The 9,615-nt window shown below is 41.0% G+C and overlaps 1 pseudogene; it reads right to left on the minus strand.

The window, feature by feature from the left end:
* Nucleotides 1–2,510: 2,510 nt before the first annotated feature.
* On the minus strand, nucleotides 2,511–4,392 carry LOC123492743 (annotated as a pseudogene).
* Between the last annotated feature and the right edge of the window lie 5,223 nt (nucleotides 4,393–9,615).

The following is a 9,615-nucleotide window of genomic DNA, read 5'->3' on the forward strand; positions in this document are numbered from 1 at the left end:
TTGGGGAGTTTCTCCCATTCTTCTCTGCAGATCCTCTCAAGCTCTGTTACATTGGATGGGTAGCATCGCTGCACAGCTTTTTTCAAGTCTCTCCAGATATGTTCGATCTGGTTCAAGTCTGGACTCTGGCTGGGCCACTCAAGGACATTCAGAGACTTGTCCCGAAGCCACTCCTGCGTTGTCTTGGCTGTGTGCTTAGGGTTGTTGTCCTGTTGGAAGGTGAACCTTAGCCCCAGTCTGAGGTCCTGAGCGTTCTGAAGCAGGTTTTCATCAAGGATCTCTTTGTACTTTGCTCCGTTCATCTTTCCCTTGACCCTGACTAGTCTTCCAGTCCCTGCCGCTGAAAAATATCCCCACAGCATGATGCTGCCACCACAATGCTTCACCGTAGGGAAGGTGCCAGGTTTCCTCCAGACGTGACACTTGGCATTCAGGCCAAAGAGTTCAATCTTGGTTTCATCAGACCAGAGAATCTTGTTTCTCATGGTCTGAGAGCCTTTTAGGAGCCTTTTGGCAAACTCCAAGCGGGCTGCCATGTGCCTTTTACTGAGGAGTGGCTTCCGTCTGGCCTCTCTACCAAAAATCCCTGATTGGTGGTGTGCTGCAGAAATTGTTGTCCTTCTGGAAGGTTCTCCCATCTCCACAGAGGAACTCTGGAGCTTTTTCAGAGTGACCATCGGGTTCTTGGTCAAATCCCTGACCAAGGCCCTTCTCCCCCGATTGCTCAGTTTGGCCATGCGGCCAGCTCTAGGAAGAGTCTTGGTGGTTCCAAACTTCTTCCATTTAAGAATTATGTAGGCCACTGTGTTCTTGGGGACCTTCAATGCTGCAGACATTTTTTGGTACCCTTCCCCAGATCTGTGCCTCGACACAATCCTGTCTCGGATCTATAAGGACAATTCCTTCAACCTCATGGTTTGGTTTTTGCTCTGACATGCACTTTCAACTGTGCGACCTTCTATAGACAGGTGTGTGCCTTTCCAAATCATGTCCAATCAATTGAATTTACCACAGGTCGACTCCAATAAAGTTGTAGAAACATCTCAAGGAAGATCCCCAATGGAAACAGGATGCACCTGAACATCACTCCTTTCAAATCCCATTGAGAGCAAACGATCATTGACAGAAAAACCTGAATATTGTTGCAACATTTAAGAGTCCCCAGGGCCAGGGCGTGCAGGTAGCTTTAGTGGGTAAGAGCGTGTGTGCCAGTAACCGAAAGGTCGCTGGTTCTAATACCACAGGTCGACTCCAATAAAGGTGAAAAATCTCAAGGATGAATGCCCGAAGCAGGAGGCACTTAACATTGCTCCTGTCAAGTCGCTTTGGAAAGAGCGTCGCTAATTGACAGAAAAACTTGTAATCATGTAAGTGTTGTTGTCCTCCGGTGAATAGCCAGCTGACTAAAATTGTCCCTTGCCTAAATTAGCAACGGATGGAGATAGGGATTTGGATTCATGGTTTTTCTTAATTCTGATTATAACGGCCATTCTGATCCAACCATGAATTCATACATTGTTGTGCCCCTGGCCTGAGAGGATGGAAGTTCAACATGTAGGTAGATGTAGAAGGCTAATGTTAACTAGCTAATGTTGCCCATGAATGGAAGTTAGGCTAACGAGCAAGCATTTTAGCCAGGTAGCCTAGGACAACAAAAAATTAAAGTGTGTGGCATTGGCGTTTCTCTACAAGTAGGGTGAGTCAACATGTTTTTCTACTTGCACGAACACACTCACACACACACACACACACAAACACGCACACGCACACAGAAATCAGAACCATGGACAGCCACATAATATTTAGCTTACGTTGATTGAACTAAATAGTTTTTGGTATCTTTTAGTTGTCACTGTATTAGACTAAGCAGAGGTGATTTGATGATGTTGAAATGTTGAATTTGAAATGGTGCTGGAATAGTGGAGGCAGCTTCTGTTTTCTTTGCGACTTGCGGTAACTCTTCATGGTTCTAAATCAGTAGTTGTTTAGTGGTCCGAAAATGTGGGAAACAGTAACTTCCTTGACCATGCTGTGGGTCATGCAACTGTCTGTTACTGTACATTCAGTATGCTTTGTGGACTTCACTGGACAAAGGTTGCTATCCGGTTTTGTGAAAGAACAAAGGTGTGGTTGAATTTATTCTGGCATTGTGTCTTCTTATTGTCTTGGTCTTTAGGCCTATATATGATGGTCTCAAGGCATATGAGTTAACAGGTTATAGAGTAAACAATGCAATTATCACAACACATAGGTTGTAAAATGGCTTGGCCTCCCCAGTGATTTTACCCAAACAGCATAAAAATGAATGGTTTATTATGTTACAAACACACGGTCATGCAGCCAAAATGGGATTCTCTATCAGATGATTTCTTACAATAAAAAGCTGTAAAAAGTTATGGCTATTTAAGGCATTACAGGATCATTATATAAATCTAACATACAGACAATGTTAAAATTGTAAATTCCATACTAATTTCACCTTGGAGTCTTTGTGACAGTGGTGATATATTTCACTGCTGTTGCAGGTATCTGACATCAGAGTACACTGCATCCTCTCTGCTGGTCTTCTCTCTTGCTCTTCTAGAGGAGGAGGAGTTCTTCTTGGGGGTGAAACTCACAGCTGCATAGTTCAACATGTCACTGTCTTGATTCTGAGGGTGGTGGAGCCATGAGGAAATACATTATGATGATAGCATGATCTATTATATAATGTTTCTATTCTCCTGTGGAAGAAAACACTCTACAAAAGACAGGACTGTTCAGACTGTACTCCCACTACAATGACCTGACAGTCAGTGGAACAGTCACATGGAAAAATGAACAACGATCACAAAGATCAGAAGTCTTCATCTAGTACAGTGACCTATTACTTCCAATACATTTTAATAACACATAAAGCACAAATATGCTGAATATTAGGTGGAAAGAAAGTTAAATGGCAGTTTGTTGTAAAAACTGAAAATATACTATATTTATAAATCTTGACAAATGTACCTGATTACCCTGGGATGTTGGGACATCTGTCCTCCCTTCAAAGAGATTGAAATAGAGGAAGGCCAGCTATTATTTTTTATGACAATCTATCTCTTTTTAACCTCATGTAGTTAATTAACAATGCTTATACGTTGGTTATTTAGCTGATATTTACAGAAGGTACATTGCATAGAGATGCATGAAACATTAGATACATCAGTTATAACATTAGATACATTGGATACATTAGATATACAGTAATACCTCTGCTATCTCTGTTCTGAGTCTTGCACAGCACCCAGACAAGTAGAAGGGTCACTATCCCCAGGACGATGTTGGAGACGACCAAGGCCAGAACAGTTGGACTGATCAAATGGAGAATCATGCTCTGGAACTGTGGAAAGGGTATCAGGGAATTCATATTGTATTCATGAGCGCTTAGGAATTTCATTAAACAGAAAAATATGGAATCAAAAGCTAATGGTGTTATTGTATAGCTTGTTGAGACAAATGTATGGGGTCATTTGGAGGTAGGCCGTCTGCATAAATAGACAGTATGGTTGGGGATATTTACAGATTAAATGGGATTTACCATGAATGTTCAGCTTGGTCCCGTTCCCAAACAGTATCTCTCCACATGAGGCCACAGCACAGTAGTAAGTCCCAGCATCAGAGAGGCTGAGGTTCCTCTTGGGGAGGTTGTAGACACAGCTCTGTGTAGGAGACCCAGCCTCAGAGCTCTTCTCACACTGATCACTCCTGTCTCCATGGGTGTAAATGATTCCTGGACGGGATACTCCTGAGCCATGTCTGAACCAATAGACACTGTGTTCTCCTGCACAGGTCTCAGTGTGTATTGTACAGTTCAGAGTCACAGAGTCTCCTGGCTGGACTGACTCAGACACAGGCTGCTGGAGCACATACATGCTGTTGGACTCTGAACCTGAAGAGAGTGAGTAACTCAAGTAAGACTAAGTGGGTGAAAAACATGAAAAGCCATGTATTCATCACTAGCATTTGATGAAGCAGTTGTACGAACATATCAACATACAGGGCCACACAATTTGAAATTGAAGAAGCAAATGTTTAGTTACCTTTGACAATTAAAACAGTTCCCTCTCCAAATGTAACCTCATAGATGGCTGTAATGGAACAATAGTATGTAGCTGAGTCCCCTGGCTCTGTCTTGGATATGGTCAAGTTACAGCTGTAGACTCCTCTCCTCACACCCAAACGTTTGGTCTCAGTAAAGTCCTTGATAAAGTTGTTGGAATAATTACTGTCTTGACCCACATAAAGAGATGACGTCATGTGGAGGGGTTTCAGTCCAAAACTCTGCTTGAACCAATTAAATCTGGTCACTGACTTATCTGGACAAAGGCAAGTGAGAGTCACGGTGCCTCCCAGCTCAGTAACCATCACAGGGGTTGGTTGGATTACGTTTGGTTTGGTAAAAGCACAAACTGTCAAAGCAAACAAATAAAATGGATCAAAGACAAAGACATGGATAAACCATTTCTACCCATTACAGACAGAACATCCACCTCACTTATCATACTACAGTTGAAGTCGAAGTTTACATACACTTAGGTTGGAGTCATTAAAACTCGTTTTTCAACCACTCCACAAATTTCTTGTTAACAAACTATAGTTTTGGCAAGTCGGTTAGGACATCTACTTTGTGCATGACACAAGTAATCTTTCCAACAATTGTTTACAGACAGATTATTTCATTTATAATTCACCGTTTCACAATTCCAGTGGGTCAGAAGTTTACATACACTAAGTTGACAGTGACTTTAAACAGCTTGGAAAATTCCAGAAAATGATGTCATGGCTTTAGAAGCTTCTGATAGGCTAATTGACATAATATGAGTCAATTGGAGGTGTACCTGTGGATGTATTTCAAGGCCTACCTTCAAACTCAGTGCCTCTTTGCTTGACATCATGGGAAAATCAAAAGAAATCAGCCAAGACCTCAGAAAAAAATGGTAGACCTCCACAAGTCTGGTTCATCCTTGGGAGCAATTTCCAAACGCCTGAAGGTACCACGTTCATCTGTACAAACAATAGTATACAAGTATAAAGACCATAGGACCACACAGCCGTCATACCGCTCAGGAAGGAGAAGCGTTCTGTCTCCTAGAGAATAACGTACCTTGGTGCGAAAAGTGCAAATCAATCCCAGAACAACAGCAAAGGACCTTGTGAAGATGCTGGAGGAAACAGGTACAAAAGTATCCATATCCACAGTAAAACGAGTCGAATATCGACATAACTGTTAAATCTAGAATCGGCTTCCTATTTCGCAACAAAGCCTCCTTCACTCATGCTGCTAAACATGCCCTTGTAAAACTGACTATCCTACCGATCCTTGACTTCGGCGATTTTACAAAATAGCTTCCAACACTCTACTCAGCAAATTGGATGTAGTCTATCACAGTGCCATCCGTTTTGTCACCAAAGCCACATATACTACCCACCATTGTGACCTGTACGCTCTCGTTGGCTGGCCCTCACTACATATTCGTCGCCAAACCCACTGGCTTCAGGTCATCTATAAATCCCTTCTAGGCAAATCCCCGCCTTATATTAGCTCATTGGTCACCATAGCAACACCCACCCATAGTATGCGTTCCAGCAGGTATATCTCACTGGTCATCCCCAAAGCGAACACATCTTTGGTCGCCATTCCTTCCAGTTCTCTAATGCAAATGTCTGGAACGAACTGCAAAAATCTCTGAAGCTGGAGACACTTATCTCCCTCACTATCTTTAAGCATCAGTTGTCAGAGCAGCTTACCGATCACTGCACCTGTACACAGCCCATCTGTAATTAGCCCACCCAACTACCTCATCCCCATATTGTTATTTACATTGTTATTTATTTTGCTCATTTGCACCCCAGTATCTCTATTTGCACATCATCTTCTGCATATCTATCACTCCAGTGTTAATAGTAAATTATAATTGTAATGATTTGCACTATGGCCTATTTATTGCCTTACCTCCATAACTTACTACATTTGCACACATTGTATATAGATTTTCTATTGTGTTATTAACTTTACATTTTGTTTATTCCATATGTAACTCTGTGTTGTTGTTGATTTTTCCGCACTGCTTTGCTTTATCTTGGCCAGGTCGCAGTTGTAAATGAGAACTTGTTCTCAACTGGCTTACCTGGTTAAATAAAGGTGAAATAAATAAAATAAATAAATAAAAACCTTAAAGGCCGCTCAGCAAGGAAGAAGCCACTGCTCCAAAACCGCCATAAAAAAGCAAGACTACAGTTTGCAACTGCACATGGGGACAAAGATCGTATTTTTGGAGAAATGTCCTCTGGTCCGATGAAACAAAAATATAACTTTTTGGCCATAATGACCATCGTTATGTTTGGAGGAAAAAGGGGGGATGCTTGCAAGCCGAAGAACACCCAACCGTGAAGCACGGGGGTGGCAGCATCATGCTTTGCTGCAGGAGGGACTGGTGCACTTCACAAAATAGATGGCATCATGAGGAAGGAAAATTATGTGGATATATTGAAGCAACATCTCAAGACATCAGTCAGGAAGTTAAAGCTTAGTCGCAAATGGGTCTTCCAAATGGACAATGACCCCAAGCATACTTCCAAAGTTGTGGCAAAATGGCTTAAGGACAACAAAATCAAGGTATTGGAGTGGCCATCACAAAGCCCTGACCTCAATCCTATAGAACATTTGTGGGCAGAACTGAAAAAGCGTGTGCGAACAAGGAGGCCTACAAACCTGACTCAGTTACACCAGCTCTGTCAGGAGGAATGGGCCAAAATTCACCCAACGTATTGTGGGAAGCTTGTGGAAGGTTACCCGAAACGTTTGACCTAAGTTAAACAATTTAAAGGCAATGCTACCAAATACTAATTGAGTGTATGTAAACTTCTGACCCACTGGGAATGTAATGAAAGAAATAAAAGCTGAAATAAATTGTTCTCTCTACAATTATTCTGACATTTCACATTCTTAAAATAAAGTGGTGATACTAACTGACCTAAAACAGGGAATTGTTACTAGGATTAAATGTCAGGAATTGTGAAAAACTTAAATGTATTTGGCTAAGGTGTATGTAAACCTCCGACTTCAAATGTATAAGAATGTTAATCATCTTTTGATTATTCATGACTTTATTAACTTCAGAGTTCACTGTTAGAAGCAGGACTGATGATACAGTAGGCTGTCCTCTTCCTTCTCTCTGCTGATCTCAGAACAGCCAATCAGAACAAGGGACCATCATTCCAGCCATGTTAGACAGCCAATCCCCTTGCCTCTCACTCTAATCTGACAGACAGAATGACTAGTATACACCAGTGGCAGTCGGTGCCTTTTAAGATGAGGGAGGATTATATTTTTTAATGAACATGGCCTTATTTCTATTACAGCATATTATATGACTGTCATTCATATTCCATTCACCCAGGTCAATGTAAGATTGATAGGTTTAGTCTACTACATGAGACTCCAATTTTCCTTGTACCCATCATGAAGTTGCTACAACCTAGCATATGAATGAAAGTTTACTACGTAGATGCACAGGTTGAGAGAATTTTGAGTAATCAAGGTGACACATGCAATACCGCCTTGCACACTCTTGCCTGCATCTAGCTGATCTAGGGTGTAATCATTAGTCCAAAAGTTGCAAACAAGAGTTTCTAATGTGCCAATTCAGGTGTGTATATCCCATTTCATTCCGTTTAAGATTTTTTTTTCAACAGAATCGGCGCAATGAATACACCCCTGATCACACGCAAACACAGTTCACTTTCATAGCAGCCACATACAAACAGCTCGTTGTATATATCATTCCTTCTCTCATGTATCGACGCACTCTCCTCCTCTCAAATAGCATCCCTCTCTGTTTGAGCCGGGTGTTTGAGTGTGGCTAAACTAGCAAGCGGCATTCGATTCTAGCTAAGTAAGTAAAAGTGAAAAAAGATATACCACGAAATATAGCTATCTCTCTCGCTCTCTCTCTCTTGCTTGTCCTTACTTTTGTAAATACTATATTATATTAAATGGGAAATATACAATGTTTATTTCTTTCAGGTGATGACATTCAAGTGGCAACTGAAGCAGATATGAGGATCCTTGTCCTCCTCTCCATCATAAGAACTGAAATTCTCCTCTGCTGTCTAACCATCATCTTCATCATCTACCTCATCAGGAAATAGATCAATTCAATGATTCAGTTTCTCAATCCTTCAGCTGTTACAAACACAAATGTCAGCTTAGATGGCAGAATGTCAAGGAAAAATGCCCACATGTTGATGATGCAGATTAGCTTGCAATAATTTTTTATATTTCTGTTCAGATTTTAAATAAATACATTAATCTTTATTGACAATGCCATTTCTTATTCAATACTGACAAAATTAAGAAGTAGATACAGTATGATATGTTAACAAACTCAAACAAGACTGATGGGAAGTATTTCACGGCCATTGCATTATGGGAGCTTTCACAACGTGTGTCTCAGAAACGTCTCCACCCTGCCCGCTCCCTCTTCCACACTGATCTTTTAATTGAGAAGCTCAGTGCAGCATAATTTTGTGGGTCCATGTTCAGATTCCAAAATAAAGAAAGAGAGATATGTACTTCATCCACAATTACTAAATTACAGGGAATTCTGAAGTTTGCTGACGAGAAAACCCTACACATTCATTTACGTGTATAATAACTGTACGTACATTTGGTGCCCCGTGTGAGGAGAATACATACTTTTCAGAATTTGTAAAAATATATATTTTCTAAATAATCATCTCATAGAATGTCTTTCCCTCAATGTCCAGCCTGGTTACGGTTCACTTGAGTTGATTGGCCAAAGAGAACCACACAACATTTAGACATTCTGATGGAAAAATAATCAGAAATTGAAACTGGAAACATAGATTGCTACTAAACTTTCAGTTTCTTTACTGACCTTCAATCAGGAGATATGCACAATCTCCAAAATAAGATGCATTATACCAGAATATTACACAATGATACGATATGGGCAACATTCCAAAGGGTCAAATTAAAACTAAAATCATCCTCAAAACGAGACGTATTTGCGAAATCTCCCTGGAATTGCACCTTTTCATAGTAGTTTGTTACAATGTGTACAAGTCCATGTCCCGGTGTGTGTTTTAGCCATATACAGGGTAACACTGAGTCTACAGTGGAGAAACACTCCAGAGTCACAGATCCCCCTAGGGGCACCGATTCTGTCAGCACAGGCTGAGATACAATGGGATGCATGGTCCCATCTAGAACACACAGGACAGAGGACATAGTTGGAGAGGGAAATATTTGCCCATGGTGTAAATCATCCAGAGGTAAAGGGCTCATGTTTGGCTAATTGATGTATGCGTAAAATTAATAATTTCACATCCTAATTTGCATAAGAGTTACAGTAAAGCCATGTCAATAAGTTGAGCCAAGGTACAGGACAATGCCAGTTATCTTACAGTAAATAGCTACTGAAACACAGGAGAAATATACTAGGCAGTCTAGATATGCACATCTAGATTTACAAGTGAGATGCAGAGTCACCATACAGATGAATAATGGGGTCATCTTGCAATCCGTCCTGAGTTGTTACTCTCCCCTGCCCTGAACCAAATGGA

This window comes from Coregonus clupeaformis, chromosome 16 (assembly GCF_020615455.1).
Source record: "Coregonus clupeaformis isolate EN_2021a chromosome 16, ASM2061545v1, whole genome shotgun sequence".
In the NCBI taxonomy this organism is placed as follows: domain Eukaryota; kingdom Metazoa; phylum Chordata; class Actinopteri; order Salmoniformes; family Salmonidae; genus Coregonus; species Coregonus clupeaformis.